Source organism: Accipiter gentilis, chromosome 26, assembly GCF_929443795.1.
Source record: "Accipiter gentilis chromosome 26, bAccGen1.1, whole genome shotgun sequence".
In the NCBI taxonomy this organism is placed as follows: domain Eukaryota; kingdom Metazoa; phylum Chordata; class Aves; order Accipitriformes; family Accipitridae; genus Astur; species Astur gentilis.
Genome location: NC_064905.1, coordinates 20,193,552 through 20,220,496, shown reverse-complemented (window position 1 = coordinate 20,220,496; position 26,945 = coordinate 20,193,552).

The window sequence follows — 26,945 nt, the reverse complement described above, 5'->3', positions numbered from 1 at the left end:
GGAAGGAACAGATTTCTTTTTCCTCCTGAACTGATTAAAATTCCTAATTAAGATCTTCATTCTTTAAGGTTTCCCTTAACATGTTGGCTAGGGACTGACGGAAGGTGACTTGCTGGGAGCTGATCCCGTGCACAGGAACGACAGGCTGGTGGGAAGGACAGAGATGGGGGAACGTGGCTCACCCCCGCAGCCCGGCGGGGCCGGGGAAAATGCCTTATCCCGGCTGTAACACAGACAGCTGCAGCTGCCTGCTGCATCGCTGCCGGAGCTCCCAAAGATACTTGCCCTATCACCACCGAATATGTCGCATCCAGTGAATTATCACCAGCCCAAGGACATGAATACAGCTATATTAAAGTGACACGAACTCCCAGTCCTTCTAGTCTGGTATTCTCAGCCCAACCCTTCGCCGAGTGCAGCTCTGATGCTGCGCACAGCATCCTCCACTGCCTTGTGGATTTCCTCCCTCTGGTTTTTTTTTTTTTTTTTTTTCTTTTTATTGTTCTCCACCTTTCTTCCTTCTCTCATTTTCCCCAGTGCCAATTCCAGGACAGGCTTGGCTGGTGTGCGGCAGGGGCTGCACCCGTGAAATCAATTAAGTCTTTCCCGGCTTCCCCGCTCTGAGTGCCTCAGTGCCCTGTTGCTGCATCAACTTCTCTCCACACTGGGCATTATTACTAAAACCTGGTTTTATATATTATTCCCTATCCCTCCAGTTTTATCATCATGCACTGAGCTGTACCGAAACATGCAAGGTTTAACCAAGCAGATAAACAACAGTCAGACAATACCAGCACCATCCTCATCCCCGTCAAGCCCCCACAGGTCTTCTTTACTTAGCAGAAAGAAAGAGAAGGGGGGTGGAGTCTCGATTTAGTTGCCAAGACATTAAAAAAAAAAATTTCAGATATCATTTTAACACATTTCTAGATGATTACTCATGTCTTCAAACATAAACCTAGTCCAACAATAAATATGCTAACATACACATTAAAATTGCACAGTGCAATTTGCTTATTATGTGCGGCAAATGTAATTCATACAATGATTGGAGACTAACTATTAAAGCAAATTATTTATTTAATTCTAAATAGCAGAGCTGTAAGTAAAAGGAGACCCCACTCACTAAATAACTTGGGAACGTAATTACTTCAAACACATCCCATGGGACCTATTTCATCATCGTTTCATGACCTCAGAGGAGATAATGTGAAGAAAATGGACTGTGTGTTTTCCCACAGAAATAGAGCCATCCAATTCCTTTCCACTTTCCTTCACTTAATTCTAAGGAGAAAAGTGCTCAAATTGCTCAAGATACTGAATAATCATCCAACAAAACGCCATCTCATCCTGCCTTATTTCTTCCTGGAGCTGATGGATAAAGTCATTTGAATCCTTAAGGATGAATCTTGGTGGGGAGGTAGTGAACACATTAATGCAGTGGGAGTAACTTGGCCAAAACAGCTAGTGGTGTGTGGAACAGTTAAGGCTGCTAATCAGTGTCCCCACGCACACGGTGTAAAATACAACAATAAAGACTATGTATAGAAGGTATGAGTGTGCATTTCTAGCTACGCACAGAGAGGAAAACCAGACATTGAGGATCAGGTCAGCAGCCAAGCCCACAAAGGGACACCTGCACATTGTACCTCAGAAAGAACGATTATTTTGAAAGCAGGCGTGAAAATCTGGGCAGAGAACCTTTTCTTTACGGAAGCGTCAATAATTCCCTTCTTCCCTCAGATCTGAGATTACCAAATCTGACCTAGGAGAAAAAACTTTGTACAATGACTTCAGGTTCTGACAGCAGTATCCGTGTGTGCAAATGTCAAAATGTAGAGAATTATGCAGTCTTACATCAGCAGCGGCTTTGGCTTTCTCACTGGAAATCCTTTTTGCCCCAAGGCTGCCCTGAAGGTAAGAAATCAGTGCCGTATCCTCACCGGACTGCAGGTAAGACTGAAGTCTGTGTTATTGCTCCAGCTCCGTGCTTTGGAGCGAGTACCCCATTGCTGTGCTGGGGTGCAGAAGAATGGCTAAAAAAAGCGCCTCTTGGTCTTCCACCCAGAAATCATGTTCTTTTGGAAGCGTGTGAACTAGACTAACCCGCACTATGATCTACCTGGGAGGAAAGCAAGAGCCACTCAGCATTTTCAGAGGCTTGACAAAGCGCGCTAGATCAACGCACGCAGGTGCTCAACACCTCGCTAACGCATCCATGCCCGCGTGAATATCCACGGCCGCCTGAGTTACCCTGAGAAACTATGGATTTTTGTTAACATCTGCCAGTGAACTTCCAAAGGAAACTTCTGCTTTGAGGATTTAGATGGACTCGGTACTGCTGTGCTCTGCAGCACTGGCTGGCTTTGACAACTTAGCAAATCTCCAGGTTTGATCCTGCAAGGCTCGGCGATATTTTTAGCTGCCTTCAGACAGGAGAACCTGCGAAGCAGCTCACCACCTGGCAAGCCACGCAGCACCGGTGGCTGTACTTGTACAGGAGAAGAGACAAAGGGAATTAAGCAGATTTTACAACTCAAATTCTAATAAGCAGCCACTCACATTTGCATTAGCACGGTGATGTTTCACCGTGGTGTTGGGGACAGCGTTCCTTTGACCAACCTAAAAGTGCAGAACTGCAGGAGCACAGCGGTTGTGCAACTTGATGTCACACAGCAGTCTGGCTCTCCTTCATCAACTCGGTTGTTTCCCCTTTATCAGATTAATTAAAGGCTGAAATTTGATTTTAATTTCAATTTCATGTTTCAATTTTCAGGAACTATCAAATTTCCCTTATGTTCAGAATATAAAATATAAGTCTTTATTCATGCAGTCCTGTTTTAATCAGATGAATAAGGAATATCCAGGAATCTCTTCTTGCTCTTATATTTAAAAGACCGGAAAAGCATTAAGTATGTGGGCAAAGAAAAAGCTCAAGTAAAGGAGAAAGATTAGAAGGAAAATGAGTTTATATTCCCTAATCTAGTGACTAGCCAAGGAGATTTTCAATACAAGGACACATAAAGGGGAGTACATGCTAAATATCTTGTTAAGAAGAAATCCTGCACTGGTACCCTAAGTAGGAAAGCTAGCTAGAAGGAAACCGAACATTATTGCACATTTTAAAAGATACCAAGGGGCATTTCCAGTGTGGGAAACCTAAACCTTTGGTCTGTGTCTTGGTAGTCAGAACAAATTAATTGCAAATGGGCATGGCTGTCGTCATCTTATCATAAAAACAATTCAGGTTCAGCAACAAGCGTGGGAGAGGGGGAGTGAGGTGAAAGTCTTACAGCTGGAAGTCCAGATGTTAAGGGACCTCCGTGTGAGATGCTCAGTGGAAAAGCAGAGAGAAAACTTAAACTACACTGCACCAAACCGAGTACTTCAGCATGATTCTGCAAATATCGATGGCGAAACTATAGAAAGCAACTCTGACACTCCAAGAGCGGCAGGACAAAATACAGATGTGCAGTTAAGACTTACATATTTCTTTTAAATTATCAAGGTCCAATTTCAGCTCTGCTGTAGTCTTCCACTCTATTTTCAGAGAAGGCAGCACTTCACTCTGTGCCTCAGTTCTTCCACTGTAAAATGGAGTCAACGACATTTTTTTCTCCCACGTGGTGCCTGTCTTACCGGGATGTCAGCGCACACTTGTGCCATACTATCCATCTATACAGTAGAAAGCCTGCTTTATGAGCAATAGACACATCAAATAAGGTACCGGCTAAAGAGGTATAACTTCAAATACTAAAATGGGAATTATTTTATTCCATGGACAGCACCTGGCTGTCAGCAATATCCTCACTGGGGCCAGCCGGAACCACCATTTATTTATGCCTGGAAAATCTTCATTGGAACACGTGGTCTGAAAAATGTGATTATTTATATGTTTAAGTAGATGGATTCTCAGTTCCTGAAGATGTAGCTGAGGAAAACAATGTGGGAATCTAACCTTTAAACTTCTATACCTCGGAGCACAATGTTTTCCAAAGATGCTACAACTCAGCTCCTTTGTGTGCATGTACAAAACTGCTCACCTGTGCCTATTAAATTGGATTTGGGTGTGGTATATGCTCTTTGCAGGACAGGATTTTGAGTTTACATCAGAAGACTTCAGTTTGAAAAAGATAAGCAGGAAAGAAGTCAAGGAATTGGTTTCTTTCAATGCATTAGTGCTTGCAGCAGTTTTTGTTTCAATACACAAAAAAAAAAGCAAACTAGCACAGCTCATTGATGCAGAAGCGTATAGGTAAATGTCAGTGCAAATACAATACAAATCTCTCTTAATATCATTCGATGTGGAAAAAAATACTGATTTTTCTGGCTTTTAACTTCATACAGGTCTGTGATTTTGTGCTGATGTTTGACTCAGGAAATTTAAGAGAGAAGATAGCTGCATTTAGAGACGGTTAATAGGCTCACCACAGATAATGCAGAGAGATGCTGCCAAAACTGTAATAGATGCAGATCATTTAAAATTTGATAGGACCACCTAAGACCAAAGACAATACACGCGAAAGACAGCTCAATGTTTGCTGAGTAAATACAATAATGATAGATCGGATGTGTTAGCATAACCCAGGTGGAAATGCGGTTTAAGGGATGAGATGACAGCTCTCTGTCCAGAGAAGCAACTGTTTCCTTTAGAGGTTTTGTTTTGTTACGGACGGTTTTAGAAATGCACAGAGCAAATAAAGGCAAACAGCCGCGGAAAGGGGAATGAAGCTGCTATGAGTGGGAGGTTCAGGACGAGCTCGCAGGGGTGCACTGGCTGATAACTACCGGAGGGTCTTCCAGGTGCTATCAGGAAGACCATGCTTACGACATTCAGGTGCTCCAGCCTTCCAAGAAATGGCTTCTTTCCAAAATTACAGATCCGATCAAAAGCACCCGCAAAACAAGCAGGAAGATTGCAACCATCATCAGATCCTTCAGGAAACATCACCAGAATAATAAACCACAACAAAGCATTGGGTTTCCAGTGAGCTAAAGTGCCACCCTACTCTTTAACTCCGTCCCCGTGTACAACACGACAAAAATGCTATTTGGTGAATGCGTCTCGACTTACATTTTGGGCAAGTCATTTTTTCTTACCGCTCAAGGATCACTGAGTCAAAAGGAAGATTATCCCGGTCCCCCAGCACAGCCCAGTAAGCCAGCTCTGTGGTCCAAAGCCCGCAGATCCCTTTGGTAACACCCCTCGCTCAGGAGGTTGGGAAACTCTCCGGTATTTGCCAACTTTTTTTATTGTTTCTGGTTTTGTGGGGTTTTTTTGTTTTTACACCTTTTCACTTGTGGAAAAGTCTCCTCACCTCACAGATGGGCATGTCCTAGTAGGGTTTGTCTCCATCCAAATTACTCCAGCAATTAATTTCACACCTAAGCAGCTTGGCTAAGAACAAGTTGCTCCCAGCCCCGCTGAGACTCATCTCTGGGTTTATGTCCTTCAGTGAGACACAAGCAGTTGTCTTGGGGGTCACAGCCATCATAAACTTGACCGAAGCCAGGAGGCCACAGTCAAAGAGGCAGCGGTGAACGTGCCGGCCTTGTCCTGGGCAGTCCGCGCTGGGGCAAAGCCAGTCAGATTCTCCAAACTGCCTTTTTATCCCCTTTCTAAACGGGGAGTGAAAAAGCACCTTCCATGATCGTGACTTAGTACAACTTCTCTCTTCAAAACCCTGCAAACCAGAACGAGCTTCTCAAGGAAGATCCTCTGAGTTAACTAAACGACAACATAAGAATAGGTAAATTAAACTGCATTACAACTGCAGATGGGCAGTTTCTTTCAGAATTAAGTCAGTCTATTTAATCAAGCTTAAGTCGCTTCCAAGGAAAATACTTTTTCGGAGAGCAATGACTGATATAAAATACAAGTCTCTGCCGAAGAGCAAATATAATTATTCAGTATAAGGAGAAAAGGAAGAAGCAATACAACCAGCTTTTACTGGCACTGTTATTGCATCAAACCTGAAAGTTTGACAAACTTTAGAAAAATGTAACAATATAATAATAAATATTTAAATTGTATTATCTATTAAGAATCTTACTCTCAGGTACTGTGTTTATTTCAGATGTTTTGTCACATCTATATGATTGCTGCTTTACATAAACATTTCCAAGTAAGAATTTACTGTGTAATTTTTCTGTCTGGCCCTCGTACAGCTGAGACTTCCCTTCCAGGTGGCAGGACAATGAGAAGGGAAACTCTTCTCACCACTTTTCAGCTGTACAAGTAGCTGAAATTCCCATTTGTTACTTTGCTCCAAGCTGAACACCCTAATGAGAGGAAAATCTGAATTTGCCATGGAAAAATCATCCTGTGTTCTCACAGCAGCTTCCCTCAGGGTGAAATTCTGGCCACATTGAAGGTAATGGCAAAACTGCCTTTAACTTCAGCACAGCCAGAACTTCAGCCTTTATATCCAAACCTGAAGCTCTAAATGACATAGAATGACCTGGGCTTATGAAACTTGAATTATTGTTATTTATTTTTAATGCTTATAACTTCAGTCATTTCTTCAACGTATGTTGATTCAAAACCTGAAATTTCTAACTAATAGCCTACTTACCCTCTATGTTTATGTATGTAAACATAAATCCTCTGTTTTTCCATTCAAAGACCGCACTTATTTTTCCAGTAACAGTTTCTCCTGTATCTTTTTGTGAAAATAACCATCCGGTAAAGAGAAAACAGAAAAATATTCTGAAAATAACTTCCATCTCTCAATAGAAAATTTAAATCAATTTGATGCTTCACCTGGAGTAAAGTCAGAAATCTCATTTTGTGACATATGGTAAAGCATCTCCAACGCAGCTGGGAGCACCCATTCTCACATGACAAATCTGCATAACAGGTTTTGAAAGAGAGCAAACGTGTCTAAATCAGGGAAATCACAGCTCCTGACCTCAAAGAAGCAGCACAGCTCCACATACTCAATAACCCCTACAGCTGTCTTCTGCTCTTGGGGGAAAACCCGGCCCCGTTGGAGACACCCATGGGCTCCAGGGACAACTTCTCACTCAAGTGCAAGAGCAGAGCAAGTCCCGTGCAAGAAAAGCAGCCCCATCGGTATGAAACAGAGGGCTCGGAGCGGCCAGGCTCATGCAAAGAGCACGGTCTTTGCGTGGCCAGAAGGAAACCTGTTTTTTTAGTAGATAATCAGATGTATCCATCAATTCTCTCCAAATTTGGTAGCAAACAACATCCACCATCCTTTCTGCATTCACACCACGCGCCATCCCTCATCTAAAAATTTCACAGCAAGATATGAGCGTGACTTAGACCTTTTAATGTAAAGTCACATTATTTTCAATTTATAGACAAACCGAGGCACAGAAGTACACACAGCGGCTTGCTAAGGCATTGCTGTTTTCAAAGGCATTACGCACCCCGTGATTTAATTACAATAATCAGGTTTCCTCTCCTCCGGTCACAAGTTGCAGCTCCGCACTGTATTGCTTTGCCAAAAGGAGAGATCCTCGTCCAGCCGGGGGGACGGTGGCCACGGGGCTGGGGTCACTGCAGCTGCGGACACTGCCCCCCCGCACACAGATTTTTGTTCACTGGGTCGGACCACACAGCCTTTATGGCACTTCCCTGTGATTACATCGATTCATATTTTGTTTAAGGGCATAATTGTTTGTTCTGGGGGAAAGATCACATGCCTGTCTTTGCCGTGAGAGCCACAGGGGCAAGGCAAGGTGCACTGTTAAGATTACCTTTAATTCTTATAAAGTGAATCCACATAAAGTCAAATCTAATAACCTTGCAATGAAAACCTGATCTCTGCCGTTTTACCTCAAGTAGGAATCTTGAAGATTAAAAGGCTAGCATTTTCTAATTTCCTCGTAAATAAAAAATGTGGTAAGTAGAAGCTTTGGCTTTAGGGTTTTCTTTTTCTTTTTTTTTTTTTTTTTTAATCTATCCTGTATATAATCTGCTATGAATACATAAACGTAGAACAAGAACAAATCTTTCAAACGTAACGCTGAAATCGTAAATATTTCCATGCTCCTTAGTGCAGTCCTAATTTTCCTTTCAAGGTATACTGACTTCTGCTAAAGCAACATCCAGGGCCAAACCCAGCTCCATAAATAATCATCTTTCTGAGCAAGAAAATTCCCATAATCGTGTCATCTTAAATACAGGGAAAGTCCTATCAGAAATACTTGTCTTAATTCCACCTTTGCTTAGAAATACAGAAAAAATGCCCCACCAAACCAAAAGGCAATAGGAATTTGCCTAAAGCGGCCAAAGTAAAAACTGTGTGAGGACCTCGGGCTTTGAACTGCTGGCAGGCACTTCAATTTGAAAACAGAGTAAAACATGTAGGGGAGCCAGGATTCCACTCACAGGAGAATATTAAAAAGTTTCCCTTTATTATTATGCCTGTCTGTATTGTGGTTTAAAATCCACACAGGGATTGCCAGAGCTTGTTAGCTGGCTTTAATAGTTGCATTAATAAATCCTATAAACTAATTGTGTAGTGACTAAGTTAATTACATTCAAATGAGATAGTATATTTCTCTACAAATATGATAAAGAATTTATAAAGAGATATGCTCCTGTCTGGGAGCCCAAAAATAATATCCAGCCAGCAACCCAAATCCCCTGTAATATGTGATTAAATTGATGGCTGTAGGGATAAGCAAACTGCAGCAAAGGCAAGAGATCACAAGAAAATATTAAACTGACTTATTTACACAACAAAATAATGAATGAAAGCAGGGCACAGAGCTTTCCTCACAGCCAGCAGTTTAACTTCCAGCCAAAGGTGGGAATCTGATCCTAAACCTCCATTAATTTTTTTAACGGGCAAGGACAAGTATATGACCCTATGTAATAAGAACCATTTTTTCCATTGGTCTTATAAGCAGACCATGAACTTTAGCTCCCATCAAACAGAGGCGATGGTTTGTGTGCCGAGCAAAGAAAGGCACTTTGGAGCCGAAGGTAACTTATGGGTCCCATCCTGCCCTGCAGGCACCTGCTGGCCCCAAAACCACCCTCTTGGGCCTCCTTCTCTGCTGGAACATATTATTTCTGCCAGACAGCAAGTCCCAAGCACTCCTCCCCTCCCAGGTGAAAGTTTGGGGTTACTTTTGGCCCATGGCCGCATTAAAAGACCTCAGCTAACAAGCCAGCACCAAGCAGTTCCAGGGCACAAGGGTGTTTTACCTCCTCTTTATTGAATCCAATCTTCTTACCCTAAATTTAATGGAGAAGCTAGTCCTGGCAGAGCTGTTGTCCTCCCCAAAGTCTCGCTCCAGCCCCTCCTTCAAGGTGACACAAAAATTCACTATTGCTTTGGTAAGCTGAGGAGAGACTCAGGCTATTTTGGGTGGTGGTGGGGAAACAACAGCCCCTTGCTCAGCCCAGCATCCCTGAGGAAGGGTAGAAGTAACCTCGGAGTTTCTACCCCAAGGGCGAAGCTGCAAACGCTCATTGCAGCTGGGGTAAATTTCTCAGCTAGACACCAAATTTAAAAATATTGGCATGACAAAAACTGGGGTGTTGGAAAGAGAAACCTCAACTTAAGCTCTTAAATCCGTAACTCAGCTCACAAGTTAGTTAGTTGATTTCAAGACTGCTGAGTATCCAATTAAAAGGAGCTGGCTCGGGCTCAGCATTGAGAAAATCAGGTCTTCTGTTTAAGAGCCTGGCTACAGGTTGAAGAGACTGATTCTGGCTTTTATTTTTGAAAAATATTGGCTGAGAAGACTTTCATGTCATGCTCTACTTGCACAGGACTATTCATAAAATAAATGCCAAAATTCAAGTTTTTAAACTCTGTACTCCAATACTGATGTAAGCACGTATATGGATATGAGACAGATGGAGTAGCAACTGAGGTGGCTGCAATTTTGTGGAATATGGGCCACCTTGCCCTGGGTACCGATACTGAGAACAGCAGTTGTGGCCCTCAGGCAGCACTATCCCCTCTGCAACTCTCCCCCAGAAAAGTGTTGTCAAAGGTAATTACTCATTAGCCTTCCCTTTTAGGATATGCAGGAAAATCATTTTCAACAAAAAGTAATTATAAAAAAAAAAAAAAAATCACTCAGTTATTTGGGATGTGAGCAAAGCCTGCTTCCAAGCACACATCTGGTAAACCCAGTCTGAGTTCAGACATCTGAATGGATAAAAACTCAGAAAAAAATGCATGAAAGGAAAATGCTGACAAATCTCTTACTCCAGCAGTATGAATGGTGTTGCTATAATGATAGAAAGCTATTGATTGTCAACTACTGTCTCATTCAATTGATCAGGTCCTGCAAATCTCAGATAACACTCATGTCGTTAGAAGCCAGTATTGTGCTCTCGGTGGCTATGACTGATTGCCGTGCTATCAGAGCTTTGATCATCTGATAGTACAAGTGTTGGGGAGCTTTGCTATTGATTTGTAGATAAAAATGTTCCCGTACCTTGAGACCTGTCAGTGAAATTCTTTGGATGGAAAATAGCATTGTACTTTAATTGTAGGTCATTTGCTAATTAAGTGAATTTACAAAGAACTTTTTGGGGGAAGAGCTGTTACACACACCTCCTGATTTGCCACTAGGCAGGTGGCAAAACTTACTGAAGGACCAGGTCAACATGCTCTACTACCTGAGCTAACAGCTCATTGAACAGACCTGCAAATTCCTGACCTTAAGCTTAAATTCACTATTAGCTGATCAGCATATGAAAATTACTGTAAAATTTGGACTAACGATGCAGGTGCTTCTCAAGAAGACACCTACAGCAGTAAGGTCAGATCGCTATAGCTTCTATAAAGAAGCTGTATGGTGCTGTACACTGCTGTGCACCCTCCTCCCAAGCCCTTCCTATGCCTGACCCCTTGTGGGACTTCACTGTTCATACACTAGCCATTTCATCAAAAAGTGCTATCAAATCTACATCCCAAAGCCCATAAATCCAATTATTTTCTTATTCAGCTTCTGTTGGCTTTGCTGAAAAACAATTCTCCTCTGAAGGCCACTGACAGTGTTAGTCTAATTATACTGCTTATTCATTTCTAGCACTTAAGGATGATGAAATTAGGCCTTATTAGTTAGTAACATTTTCATTTAGTTTTTCATAAGGTGATTGGCATATTGAAATTACAGCGCTACCCGGGATGCATTCAGTCCAGCCGTAGCTCTACGTGGAAGTAATGCACAAGGTCAGCTGCTGGGTGTGAAGTCTCCCAACAGAAGCCTCAAGTCAGAATTGCAAAGCCAAGCGCCCATTTAAGATGCAACTTTTTCCATTACGCTGCAGTTATAACACAAACCGGAATTATTTTCATCTTTTAATGATAAACTTTGGATAATAGCTGTGGATTATATCCTTCTTTAGAAAAAGCTCCTTTGGTTTGGTTGGGGTTTTTTTTCCTTAGTTTAAGCTATTTGTGGATTATTCAACTGCTGTTAAGATTTTTACAATTCACATTCACAGATTAAAAGCTCGAAAATTCCCAAATTTACCGTATGAACAAGTCTGTATATCTAAGACGACCCAATAAACAAGTTTCTAAAGCATGAAAACGTATTTCAGCATCATTATTGTACTGGAGAATTTGAGGTTTTAAAAGAATAGCTGGCATGTGTAGATGACCTTTGTCAGGTTGCCAAAAATGTCTTTTTGGAAAAATATACTTTTATGTTACAACGTAGTTTTCTTTATGTGAAAAATGCACTTTATATACAATGAGATGTAAGATGAGAGGATACAGAGGAGGTCAAAGCAAAGGACTCCTGGTGACCTGAGAAAGGGCTCTCTCCAGGAGAGGACACGTTCAGGGGTACTCTACATCCCCGAGTTTGGATGTCACTCCCCCAATGCAGATCAAATGAACTATTTTTAAAGTGTGTATGCCTGAGCATACATCCTTTGCCTGAACTGAAAGCAAAGACCTGAAGAGCTGTGATGAAGCTTGGCTTCATTAATGGCTGAGAGCATCTCTCTCCGGCCCGCCTTGAGCTATTTTCTTCCCAGAGAAGCATCTCCTGTTGTCCCACTTTGGCAAGAGAAAATTTGGGTCATGCAGAGCAGCTCTTGCTCCTCCATTTGAATTACAAGAATAAAGACAGCAAAATTGTACTTTCCTGTAGGCACATTGCTTTTAGCTTTACCAGCTTATGGCAGCTCTTGAGCACAGGTTTGTTTAGAGAAAACACAATATGGCCGGGGTGTGGGAAAATTCAGCAGCATACATTAGTTCCTGAATTTGTTGATTATAACCCATGAAAACTTCTGATATTTCTAAGCAAATATGCCACACCACTGAAAGCAAAAATATTTCTCAATGACGTTTTATTCATAGAAAAGATGAGGTCTGGCACCACATTTATACAGCTTCTCTTAAAAAAAAAAAATAAAATAAAATAAAGACTGCAAAGTTTCAAAAGAAGCTCCTTCAGTTTCCAAATTATTTTATACTTCTGTCCTGACCTTTTTGCTTTTTTTACATGACATTGTTTGCTTTTTACATTAATGCTGTTGAAAGACTTGGCAGAGGTCTACACTGTAATGACCGGGTGATCCCCATCAGCTCTTTCTGGGGTTTTGTTCTGGATTTGGGTCGATTCCAACCAGCCAGTTCCTGATTACAGAATAGTAATGTCTCTAGCGTTCATGATCTTTAATATCACCTTGGGGCAGGAGCTCTGCGGATGGGAGGAAGAGAAGGCTCATCCTACACAGCTGACACTGCTTGCCCTTAAAATGAGCAATATCAATAAATGGAGGATCATGCCCCAGGATAAGATCCTGCTCTTTAATGATCCCCATTATCTTCCTCATCCTCTGCTCTCCTCCTGTCCAGTCTGGCAACATTTAATCTTTTATTAAAGCTTAACAATATTTTTATCTTTATTTGAGGTGAATTACTTCAGTTTCACTTCTTCCCCTCCTCTGGAGAAGAGTTTTGCCATAAACAGGTGACTTTTGGACTCAGGATTTGCAAAAGTGTTTCCAGGATCCCAGAGGATGTTTTGGATGGTAAAACAAAAGCAATGCTTCAAAAAGGAAAGCCCTCAAATATGGGAGGCCTCACTGTTCATTATTTCAAAGTCTTGAATGGTAAAAAAGACTCTTTACTGTAAAAGAGAGACGTTTCTCTGCAAGTACCCTCCTACCCTTCTCTTACACGTCCTTTGCAAAAGTTTAAAACAAATTACAAGGAACTGAGAGCTTAAGAATACCTCTTTGCTTCTCTGAAGTTAGGAATAGTGACTCAAATTAAAGGGTAGGTTCTTTTCCCATCCTTTCATAGAAGCTAGAAAAAAAAAAAAAATTAACTGTTGTGCTTCTGACAATTGTTTGTGCCAAAATACTAGAGTAAGTGTGGGAGGAATGTTACACAGTGCACAGAAACCTAAAGCAAAGATGTCAAATTTTGCTTAATTTAGGCATTTACTGCATTTTCTTAGACTTTGGTAGAGAAGTGGTTAAGTCCAGAAGATGGATTAAATATACATTGCTGAGTGACCAAAGCCACATCTTCACCAGTCAGAAAGTAACTTCTTAATTAGCGCTAGCTACAGGATCTACAAACTAGCAAGAGGTAAGAAATCCTTGTGAAAGACAGAGAGCAACAGATTGAGGTATGCTCTGCCTTCAGACTGCATTCTCTTCAGAGCCATAGCCATATCTGCCCGCTGACCCTAGTGCAAAACCCTGGGCTTTTTCCTAAGGAAAGGCAAGACTCGTATTCCAGGACTGCTGCAAGAAGATAGCGCATTGTGAAAACATTTCTGGCAAAAATTGTCTGCACTTCCAGCATGCATACATAAGGGAAGTTGTGTACAAAGAAACAGAAAATCTTTGCTATTTATTTTAGTTGGGATTCAAACACATTCCCCATAAGAAGTCCTTTTCCATAAAGCCCTTCAGAGTTTAACCTGGTATGCTCTGTGATATTCCAGCTGTCAAATCAGATCTCCGTCAACTTTTTCTTCTTTACTCTTGACCTGAGTTTCTCTAAGAACACTGTTTTAAATTAGATCCCATGAGAAACATGACAGTAAATTCTTAGTTTCATGATGGTTATAGAAGTTGCCATTGTTTTCCCATCATTATAGTGATGTTTGAGGCACTGAAGGAGAGGAATCATTTGTTAGTTCTCTTGTTGTCTGCTTTCTGCTCACGAAAGGAAACATAGGTGGAAATTTATTGACACCCGTGACAAATAGCGAGCTGCTTTCTTTTGCAAGAATTAATTTATCCTATTACACTAAGACATCATTACGCATTTGGAGTCTGACTCCATGCCCAGTTGCACCGATTTTGTGCCACAGAGAGATCACTTCCCTGTGTCACAGCGGAAAGAAGTGATTCCCGGTATTTCTTTCATCGGCGATATCCTTCTATATAATAATTCTGAGGACATGTCATTAGCTTGTGTCATGTAGGAAGAAAATGAGGGAGGAGGAAGCTTTTGTTCCATAACACTGTATTTCAGTCATTTAGTCTTATTGGTTTTGTGCAGCTAGGAATGAAAGATGTAACTTCAGGCTTGCTATTGCTCAGGATATATACACACTAAGAAAGAAATGAGAGCAGAAAAAACACAAATCTGCAGTAGTGGGAGCAGAATTTAGGATCTACGTATTGAAGGCTCCTAAATATGCAGAGAAGTACTCAGAGCGTCCCAGGATTAATTCCAAATTTTTGTCTGTCCCTTTGACCCAGGCAGAACATTATTAAATGGAAATCTCTCCCTCCCCGTTTCCCCCATCCATTATCCTCAACTGTAGGATCTTCCATGCAAATAATTATATGTCCTTAAATATCTTCTTTTTACTACTCGTCTCCACTCTACCTATGGTCTACAACAGTCGCTTGCTGAGTTTTGTGCTAACGTACAGAGATGGTTTTATGTGTTTTATGGAGTCTGGCACAAAGAGGAGGAAAACATCTGGATTCAGCAGCAGGAATCCAACCCCTATGCAGGACAGTGGGGAATGACCTTTGCTGAAGTAGTTTTGCCCATTTCTTCATTACCCAAAACACCCCCTCTGTAAACCTGTGACTCGGAGTAATTCTACCCGGTCTGCAGACCCTTCGCTCTTACTGGGACACTTAACTCCTGGCTAGGTAACTGTTTCAGTCAAGTATAACATCATGAGCATGATACTTTGCAGCAATAAAAACCCCACCGAAGATCCAGTTATCCCAGCAAAAGACTGCTTACAGAACCGATATAAATAATAACAGTGCCCAAAGCACTCTTTGGTTGACATTAACTGTGGCTACAGCAGAAGCTTGTCATGACTGAACAAAAAGGATGCTTCTTTTCAGCCTAAAAATACTCGGCGCACACACTCCAGCTAGAGGAAACCACTTCAGTTTTACCACAAATAAACTTGCCGTTAGACAAGGCACTGCAATTAATACATCCAGCCTTCAGGGTGACTTTTGCGTTGGCATCATTCATACATATTATTTTATATTAAACATTCATTTGTAAGGTGAAAAATGTACCTTTCTTAGCAGCAAAGATAAACTCTTGTTTATTCCAGCTATTTTGGCAAAGCTCTCCAGCATGCCCAGAAAATCCTACAGCCAGTGCTTAGGATTTCCACGTATCACAGGGTTTTGTACCTGCAGAGGAATCTCTTAAAAAACTTTGGATGCTAAAGCAAGATTCAGAACAACACAGCCAGCAGGCATCATAATATTTTGTCAGTAATAAAGCATACATTACTGCTTTTGATACAAGACTCTTCCCAGTAGTTTTCTCTACTAGTATTTTGGGCATTAGGGAACTGCCTTTTGCAAAGATATCATATTAGATATAGCCAAATAAAATATATTCCTTATTTTTGAGGAGAAAAAGTGGCTTTGTTCCCTTAAGCTGACCAGTTCTGCTAGTATAATAAACTTAGCATAAATAAGGCTTCACATTAAACTCATGCAAGATACACTCTCTGCAGCCAGGGAATGAGGTTTGAGTAAGGTGAAGGTATACTTCCTCTAATAATCTGAAAACCATTTACGTTTTGAAAGGGTCACTGGTACTTTACGTTAGTTTTCCACTTCACTTTTTGAGATCATGATTTCAGCGCAGTGTTGACCATTGACTAAAACCAATTTGAACAACACGGGAGTGGGAGTGCTCAATACAAGTGAATGTAATAGCTTTGCCTCATCATTATGCGAAAGCATTTATAGTCAAAGACAATGGCACTAATAGATTCATTCATTCATTCAGAAACAACCCTAGACCTTTCAAGCATGCAATTAAAATCTCTGTCACTTTATATGGAGCAAAGAACTAGTGTTTTACTGTCTAGTCACCAAGGTATAAACACATCTTATTTGACTGATTATGGCACTGAAATCCACAAAACAATCAGGATTCATGAATATTTTCGTGGCTATTGAACAGATATCTGAATTGAATTGCTTTGCAAACAGTGACGAAGTCATCCAAATAATAAGTGAAGGTACTTATTACTTGATCAAGTGTAAGAGAAAATAAAAAAAGTCAGAAACATAAGACTAGAAGGACTCTCCTGGGTCACTTTGTCCCCTGCGAGGCAGGTAACCGCATCACTTGGGTCAAACATCGTCTTAAATTACTTTTCTCTTTTACCCTGCCAGCTCCTGCGAGGGCTTCCCAGAACCATGCTTCTCCCAGCTCCCATCAATTTATGGCTCATCTATACTCATTTGCTGCCACCACAGTAGCATCTTTTAAGTTAAGAAGTTCTTCCCTCACTCTTGCTCTCTATCCATATAGAGCAGCCTTCAAAGGTTTCATTTTGCTGGGCCAAATAAGCTCTGCATTTGGCTCTTAGTTTCATCCTGTATGATACTTTCTCCCACACAGTTATCAATCTCTCTACACTTTGCTCTACAGCTTGAATCCACCTATTTTGACTATGAGGGATCGCTGCTGTGTTCAGTACCCTTACTGATAATTTCCACAAAGACATTAATGCCTCTGTATAAATGGAGGAAATACTTCAGCTGTTTAATCTGACAGCACATTTAGGTTTTATACAGCCATACTGGTTTAGTGGTTCATAATCACCCTGTGATCAAACACCACGCCACAATCTTTCTCCTCATTAGACATTTCCAGCTAATGAGTTTCCACCTTACAGCGCCAATCCTCGTTGCAAGTCTCTAAGCCCATAATCAATCTCACTTTTCCTTCCCTTTCAAGTTTCCTACATATCCACAGAAAAGGTAAGCACCTGCAGGCCTTATGTATGAGACCAGTGGCAGGCAGGTTTTATACCTCTGGCGCAGACATCCTCCAAACCCCTCTCATGCGCTGCTACTCCAACAGACTACCTTCTCTGGTTTGCCCTTCTGCAGTGAAATATTAGCTAGAGGTTGCATCTTTCTTATTATTCCTTCTAACTGAAATAGAGTTATTCACGTCACTTGGTTAAAGGTTATTTTCCCAAAGAAATCTACAAAGGCTGGTGTGGGAAAGCATTTCTTCCTGTGGGTTCAAGGAATGTCGGATAAGAAATCCGTAAGCTGTTACATCAAGGAATAATTAGGCTCCACTATGTGTTACCTCTAGATGTTCCTCTGACATTATCCACAAAGTTGTCTCCCCATCATGACATCGTTCCTAACAACAATCATTATGAACAGCCATATTTCCATTTCCAAGAACTTTTTTAAGACAAGCCTGTGAAGACAGTTTTTTTCACCATACCAGTAACAACAACCAGTTATCCAAACAGACCGTGCAAATGAATATTTACCATCTGAAGGGCCAAATTTCTTCCAGTGACATTAAGGTGCTTAGGGACGCAAATACACATTTTTGAAAAACCCACATGCATGTAAACTGATTAAAAGCTTGAGCCTATTAAAATTAATAGCAGTTAAAAGCCTAACCAACTCACTTGTTTGCTTTTAGAAGACTCATAAGGCACCAACCTAAAAAAAACAACCAAACAAAAAAAATCCTTTAAGATCTATTCTGAAATACAGTTCACTACGCGAAAAGTTGGAGGGGGCGCGAGCAGGGGAAGGGAAGAAAAGAGATTTTAAAGGCTTTTCAGTGTGACTCTCATTGATCCAGTCCCAAATTATCACGGATTTACTTGCTACTCACAGCCTTGACTTCCGTCCTCCCAAAAGAGCGTTTTGTCTTCCTTGGGAAGGATGTACTCACAGTTCTGCTGCTGGTGAAGGGCCATCAGCTGCAGGGCTTTTATTTCGCTAAGTCCTCAACTCTAGTCATCCAAAAGCCGCACAAATCAACCAAAACCCCATGTACTCTCCTATTATAAGTTCCCACTACTTCTTTCCTGCGCGCCTGCTTTATGGGACGATGTGGTGGAACCGGGGCCATTGCGAAGAGCAGCGCAGTCCATGGAGGAACCTCAAGGGTCCACCACCATCACCCACCACTGGCTCCATCTCCCAGCGGCTCATCCCTCTGCCTGGCTCGTAATCCAGTGCCAAGCATAAAGCAGGCACTCAGACCTGCCTGCATCAAACCCAGCTCTGGTGAGTATAGTGTGACAAAGGAATTTCGGTCGCAGGCCTGATCACATTAATGTCCAGGCTATTGAAGAGCAGTCAGAAAAAACAGAAGATAAATAACCAGATGCGTGCCCACAGGCGCATAAAGACATCTCGCATTGAGTTCTGTACTTCAGAACATGCATGATACTTACTGGATTAAATACAAGAAACACAGCACTGCTGACAGCTTTTCTTAAATATTCCGACTGAATTTGCTGGGTTCAAGTCAGGCAAATGCTTTTAAACACGGGCATTTGCTCAAGCGGCAGAAAGGGAACAGAGGAACAAACCGTGCCTTGATCTGCTCTTGGAGTAGTGTAGCTCTCGTGGTTTAACCCCATCCGGCACGTAAGCACCATGCAGCCGCTCACTCACTCCGCCCTCCCAGTGGGATGGGGAGGAGAATTGATAAAAAGAAGTAAAACTCATGGGTTGGGAGAAGAATGGTTTAGTAACTAAAGTAAAATAAAATATAATAGTAACAATAATAATAAATAATAACAACGACGACGAAAAGGAATATAACAAAAAAAAAAAAGAGAGAGAAAAATAAAACCCAAGAAAAGACAGGTGATGCACAATGCAGTTGCTCACCATCTGCTGACTGATGCCCAAGCAGCGATCCGCCCCTCCCAGCCAACTCCCCCCAGTTTATACACTGAGCATGACATTCTACGGTATGGAATATCCCTCTGGCTTGTTCGGCTCAGCTGTCCTGGCCATGGTCCTTTCCAGCTTCTTGTGCACCTGCCTGCTTGCAGAGCACGGGAAACTGAAAAATCCTTAACTTAACATAAGCACCACTCAGCAACAACTAAAACATCAGTGTGTTATCAACATTATTCTCATACTAAATCCAAAACACACTGTACCAGCTACTGAGAAGAAAATTAACTTTGTCCCAGCTGAAACCAGGACAGTAGCAAAGCAATAATTCAGCCTGAAAATATATCTTTTTGTCCATAGAAAAATACACAAACCAGAAGGCTCCAGGTTAGCAGGTGGGGATTTTTTTTTCAAGGTAGAATGGGAAGACTTGGGGGGGGAAAGTGAGGAAAGGCAGATTTTGTGCTTATCTTCATATGACTGTGATGGTTAGCGTGGATGTGGGTGTGAATTATCAGATATGCAAGTTGACCATACACACGAGGATCCCATTCTCCACGTGTTTCCAGCACAGTTAGTGGATGCAAAGAGTCTCTGTCTCTCCTTCATGTTCTGCATATTGCCTCCCGCTGACCTCGTGGGAAGCTGGAGACACAAACCTTGGCTTGGGGCAGGATGAACATCTGGGCTGGTCATGACAGCTTTAGCGGAGTCTTGCTTTTGTCAAGACTGCCAAGGAAATGTCTTTGTGTCAAGGAACGAAGACAAAGGGAATTTCAGGAAAAGCTATGCCTGTGCATATTGAACAGATGCTTGTTAAATAAACCCAACTCAAATATTGTTTTTAATTAACTCCCTTTTTTCTTAACAGATAAACAAACAACAATAGTACATGACAGAAAGGAGGAGCAAAAGCCCAACTTGGGCGGCAGACAACGCAACTTGCTTAAGATGCTGACAAGTTCATAAAATATAATGTTTCCAGAAAGCCTTAATTTTACAAAACACAAGGGCCCCGGCTGCTCCAGCAACAGCCTGGCCGTGCCACCAAGCACTTACCGAGTTTAATGAGGAGGCGTGGCAATTTTGGTTTCTCCATATAAAAAGCCTGTCCAACATATCTTCTAAGACATATTTTAGAGCTAAATACAGGTCTCAGAAAACATGACTCAATCTTGGGCCCCCGCCCAAAGTCTCCAAGACCTCAGCCCAACTCGCATCTCGCACACCACTGCCTGAATTAGGGTGCCACATCTTCTTACGTAGGAGCATTGATATTAAAAAACCCACCTTCCATCCACCAGAAACCAAGAAGCACGACATCAGATTGCCACCTCGTTCGAGACAAAACAGATATAATGCCTTTCCACACTCGGTACTACTGCCTTTTTCTTCCGTGACACAGGACGGCAGCTAAGCACAGCTCATCTAACAAAAGACTCATAGAAGAATGGAAAAGGGCAACAACACGTTAACAACCATACCTGCTCCCTGACATGAGCAGCAAACCTTCCCTGTTCGTGCAGCATTTATGAGCGCGCTGAAACATATGGATCAGGGACTTTCGGTAGCAGCTGAAAGCCTGTTAGGATCACTGCATCATTTATGAGTGCAACTGAGAATATTAGCTTATTAGCACAGGGCCTTTCTCATCAGACGAGGTAGAGCCTCACTGTCTGTCAAAGCCAATCAGCCTGTACATACCTGTAGGAAAAAAAAAAAAACTCTCCAGATAAATAGATCTAAAAGGTTTCCATGTGCTATCGGCTTCTGACCTTTCAGCTCCAGGAAAACAAAGAGGGAGAGAGAGAGAATACCCAAATAAGAACTCCTGCATCAGTAATGTCCCAAAAACCTCATAGGACATTCGTGAGGGGACTTACCTGTTATCAAATTGTTATTTGCACTAAATAAGGCCAATTTAAAAGCCAAACCATAAATATTCTTTCAACTGCTTTGTCTCATTTACCTGAGCAGCCCCAAGCCTGAATGCCTGAAATGATTTTAGCTGTGGAAGAAGGAAGATGAAGCCTTTTGTGCAGTAAAATCTCAGTCCACTGGCAGCTGTATGACTGAAAACCTCAATGCTGCAACGCAGATGTATCTGGTTTCTGTGAAGACGTGCCGATATATTCATGGCTGGATTTACTTATAAATGAAAGTTATCAGGGTTAGGGACGTTACTTTATAGCCTGTTTTGCATTGACCGTAAAGGCTTCCTAATAGATGTCTGGAGCTGCTGGGTATTACTGCAATATAAATAATAAATAATAATACATCATTTTAAATGTAAACAGAGGCATTCTGCATTGAAGTACCTTTTCAAGTGTGTTTGAGATGCAGCACTATTATAGTTCACACTTCAGTAGCCTACCCTTGAGGTAACAGACACATAGATATGAGCTGTGACATTTAAATTAGCAAGAAACATCAAACATAAATAAAAAAGTCATCTTTGGTTGTTTCTGGAAGCTGATCACCCAGCAGCGCTTAAGCACTAGGCTTTATGTTCTGTGCAAACTTAGGTGATTTAGTGCAGAAACACTGTAATAATTAACATGTTAATGCCTGTTCTCAAAGTTGCTTTCCTTAGACCGTTTCCTATTCTGCTAAATTGTCATCACAGAGAAAAACTGCTCCGAACTGGGGTACGCTGCTCCTCTTAGGAGCTGCTGTATGCAGCAAAAACATGTCCTTTCTCCCAAAGCTAGACAACACTGACAATTTTGTCACTTGTGCTTGAAAGCTCAGATTTTTTTACTTCGGAAAGACGAGGCCAAACAGGGCTGAAGGGAAACTCGTTATTCTGGGGTTTGATGGAGAGAGGTTGTGACCACTGAACAATTAAGAGACTTTTCACTTTTAAAGTTTCATTGGATTTTTCCCTGGTACTTCCTCTTGTCTCAAGTGCCGATGTAGAAATACTGGCTCCGTTCCCAGGCATTTATGTGGCTGTTAGGTTGCATCTCAAAGCATCACCTCGCTGGCTGGACCGAGAACCGGCAGATAGCCGGGGCCATTCCCACCCTTCCTGCCTGCCGCACTGCCAGCGGCTCGGGTACTCTGGGACCTTGGTGGCCTTGTCCAGCAAAAGGGAGAGGCAAAGGGAGGGGGGGAAATAAAAAATAAAAATAAAATAAAATAAAGGAGTAAGACCCCAGCGCCTCGTTGGGTGATGGCATTATTTTTCTCTATAGAAAGAAAAAAGCCAGCATCTTCACCTGTCCCCAGCGACAGTCCCCACCTTCCTGGGCAAACGCTTCTGATGTCCAACAGCTTTTGCTCTTCAGGTTTGCTGTTTGTTTGGGGTTGGTTTTTTTTTTCTTACTTATTCAGTCTGATTAGTCCTTATTTCAATTTAAGCCTATTCTTTGTAGTCCTATCCACACAAAGACTTTCCAGTCGGAAGGTGCCTTTCAACTGAAACAGCTTATTCTGAGACCACATTGTTCAGTTTTTGTTCATAATAGGCTTTTTTGTGCACAAAACCTGTCCTCTTGGCCATCCCCTCATCCACTCTGCTCTGTGTGGAGCAGGCTATACTTGCATTACATTACATTAGTATATTCTAACATTAGAGTACAATTTTCCAGCTGGTTTTGTACTTGCATTGTAAACGTTTGCTTAATAGTAATGTTATATGAATCCGGCTCGATACCCACAAGGTTTGTTGCTGCTATAAATGAAAACTGAATAGGTTTGACATGACTTCTTGTTAATTATTTTTCCTCTTGTTATCTTCTATATGCTTACAAATACGCTGTTAAACTGCTACACTGCAGGCAGCGAGAGTCAACACACTGGGTTAAATAAAATTTAACAATAGCAGGGGTAATTGAACAACATAGATGTATTACACACATAAATATATAAAAACGATGTCATATACATGCCTGTACACTCATACACATGTAGTGCTTGTATAAGCTTAAGTCTAATAGAGGTGCCTCGCAACGTCTTGTCAGATATTTGTGGTATTGAATTTAATTTAGCATACAGATCATGTCAGCCTAGGCCAGCTGGAAACGTCTTGTCTCTGGAACCGCGCGGTCCAGCCTTATTCTGTCAGCTCAGCATACTTAACCTGCCAAAAGTCCTGCAACTCAGGTAGGAAATTCAACCTAGGGAGCGAAGAGCAAATTCCTCTTGATCTCCTCTTCAAGTCAAAATGCAGATCTGAATTGAAATGCTCAGCTGAGTTCTCCATTAGTGCCAAAACAATGTTGTGAACTTTGTTATTAAGACCAGGAAAAAGTCACAGCAACATTTCTGGGAAGCCAGCAGACGTGCCAGTCCTGCCTTAGCCTCAGAAGCCACCGCAGTGGCTTGGAAGCAAATTCCACCTCAGGTCCCAGGGGAAGCTTTCGGGATGGATGGCTGGACGGGGAAGGAGCAGACAGGCTTGTCCTGTTCCCTCTACAGCAACACGAATTTGTTTATTGTGGATCCGAGAACACTGCTCTGGAGACCAGTCACAGCCGATTAAACATGAAATAGGTGAAAGAGGTGAACTAGGACACGTTAAGACACATTCACTTACCAGGTCAGCATCCTATCTATTTCTCAGTGAGCTTTTGGTAGCGCGCTCCCAAGCTGCCTGGGAAGCCTTGAAGGGCTCGTCGTGGATGGTGACATTCGTGATCAATCCTTAACTCCCAGCTAAGCCTACGTCTCCCACTGCCATAAAAACAATAAACACGAGGAAGTTGCAACTTTCTTTTTTTCCACTGCATTAATCAGGAACATTTTTCTTGCTCATACCGGTTTGCAAGTTTTCTTTCAGCTGCTCTCCCTATGCATCATTTTAAAACTCCTGGTTAGAGATACACACAACTTATCATTGTCAGCTGTGCACGCTTATAGCAGCTCTGACATTTCCACAGATTTTAAAAAATTTGAGTCAGGACAAAATTTGGCAGGTCCACTAATAAGTAATATTGTTTTTCTTTGAAAAGGCCCAATTCTAATCAACCCACGGCAGTGTAGTGATTTTTGCATCCATTTGTCCTTGGCAAAAGCTGTCTTTTTCTAGAAGTAAATTTCATCAGCTTCACTGAGAGAATGAAGTTGCTTTTTAATATTCGGTCCTTCCTTTCTGACCACTTGCTTTTTAGCCTTACAGTCTTAATGGGGAGCAAAAAAAAAAAAAATATTAATTAATGGGAAACAAGAATGAGGGCTTTGCTTGGGGTTAACTGTTTAGGAAAGGTCATCTTCTGACCCAAAAGCCTGTCTGCTCTCCTCTCCTGTGTTCCACTTAAACCTGGCCCAGAGGTCATGGTGTTCACTTCTTGCAAGACAGGGTTTTGTTCCTGCTGTCTGTGGGATCTGGAGCTGACACAAGAAATTTGTATCAGAAGATCATCAGATAAAAGAAGTCATGTGAGACTCACTAAAAAAAGCAGGGGGAAGGAAGGATATGTCAGCAGGACACAGCGCTTCATAAGAGCCTGGACTTATCTCTGTAGTGAATGTTATCTGTAAGATTGATAAATGTGCGACAGACTGGAAGGGGGAGAGAGGACAAAGTCATTGTACTGAAAAACTAGGCCTGGCAACGATAAAAAACCCTATAAAATAGTTAAAAACCTAATAGCTCACTAGAGCTTTTTGCCAGAGCAAGTCCTCTATGTCCAATAGTTCTCTAAAGGCATTAGAAAATGAAAGGAGTTTTAATGCACCCCTACATTTCTTTTCTTTCTAGTTTTACAAGGGGCAATGTGGCAATCTAATTATATTGTGTTGTGAACTAGTATTATGTCCTGCAAGCAAAGGTAAGAAGCCTTTTTTATCGTTCCATTATGCAATTGTTGCTACTTTTTATACTTGTTTCAGCTTTGGTGCAATAACTCTATATTGTAGCCAACATTAATTTTTTATTTTTTTTTCCTTTTAACCATTCATTGTTTTGCAGTAATAAAATACGCTGTGCAAACAAAAGCACGTTACCCAGACAGTATATAAGCAAGGCCATTCCTTCATGTCTTGCTTCCTCAAATAGCATACAAGCCCCAGAGGAACCTACAGCAAGGTGGTGGGGATGTTTCGGGGACATTTTCTCCCTGTTTTAATGTTAAGAAAAACAAAAGGTTGTGTAACTGATAACAGTAGTCTCCACCTGAACTAAGCACACCAACAGCCCTAGGAACTGCCCAGGCAAATACTGACGGATGAAGCAAGCCACCACTCAAATCCTATTCTTTTTATGTAAAACCCTCACCCTTTGTCCTTTTCAATTATGTATGGTCATGTTCTTACAATAGCTTCTGCTGTCACTATGATTTAAAGATAAGGTTTATTTCAAAAGATCATTTGTTTCCAGTGCCAACATAGCTAGTCTAACCAGATAAATAAGCGCACAGTTTTTGAGACCCCCCCCTGGATTTCTTTCCTCCTCCCCCAGAGCCTGCCACCTGAATCTCTTGCTAATCATTTCAAGGCTATTCGGAAGGTAGTCCTTGCATAATTTTTAGCTTAGCATAAAAAACTGCCTAATTGCTATTCATTTGGCTTGGCAGCTATTATACACTGAAGTGACCTCTGCTTCTCCGTTAATTATAAATAGTTTTGTCTATTGGATAAATTGAAGTGAATTAGCTCGGGTTTAAGATCTTATCAATAATTTAAATAGCCATTTCAAACAAATAAAATAGGGGAAAAAAAGAAGAGCCCCCAAAAAACAACCAACCTTATGCAGAAAAGGCTAACTTCCAAGCGTAAAGCACCAACAATTTGTTGATTTAGTAGTGAGGGCAGAATTTAATAATAATGCTAAATGCAGAACAGGTTTTGTTCTTCCATGCACTCAGGCCCGTACATTGGCTGCGGAGCAGAAAGAGTTTCGAGGTCTGGTCCCTGCCCAGCGCGGCAGACCATTAGCTGCAGCTGTCGGAGACATCTGCCCAACCCGATTACCGTCAAAGCCTAGCGGCAACAGCAGCACCGTCAGCCCCATCGCAACACCCCTTCCCTCCACGCTCAGCTGCCGCCAAGCAATTGGGCTTCTGCTAGGCCACGCTTAAAACAGAGCTCAGAAATGGCTTTATTCTTAAGCAAGGTCACGCTTGGGTGAAACGTATATGCAAGGTTGATGGTATCATCAAGCCTTGAAGAAACAACATCTCTTTCTTTCTGCTAGGAAGCATCAGCCAGAATTTCTTTCTGGTGCAAGGTAGGCAACCGCTCCTGATAAGATAAGCTCTAGTCATAAAAAATACATACAGCATAAGGTCAGGTTTCATTTTGTTCTGTGATTCATTTTAAGCCTCTGGAGAGGCCATCCAGTGTGAAGACTTCACAGAGAAAATTGCAGGAGGCTATAGCAAAGGGAAGGAGCTGAGCACTGATTTATCTATGTAATTCTATTATAGGCAAAAAGAAAGCTCTTTTATTTACAAATAACTTGTAAAGGTGAGCAACGACGAGAGAAGATTTGCTGTAACAGATAATAACCGCTCATCTTATGAAACCCTAGTGAAAGCTCCACCAATTTGGTGTCCAAAGTTGGTTGTCAGCTGAAAAGATGGGTGGGAGCATCACCGACTTTCAGACTTTGCCTTCAGCTCTTCCCTATGGCATGGGGACATCTTCTCCCCCCCAATCCCTCTGACACATCCAGGTCTTATGTCAGTCCTTAGTTTTGTTTGTGTTTAATTGCTAACCCAGTTTAATGAAAGCAGAAGCCAGCAACGCCCAGACCCACCCACCTGCCTCGGACGAGGGTACTCGATGCACCAAACGTCACACGACAACGTCCAAGGTCAGTCCCACCTCAGGGAGATACTATCGATTCACCACAGCCAACAGCACCGACTCTTAAGGTCAAAACACATTGAAAGCGTTAGTA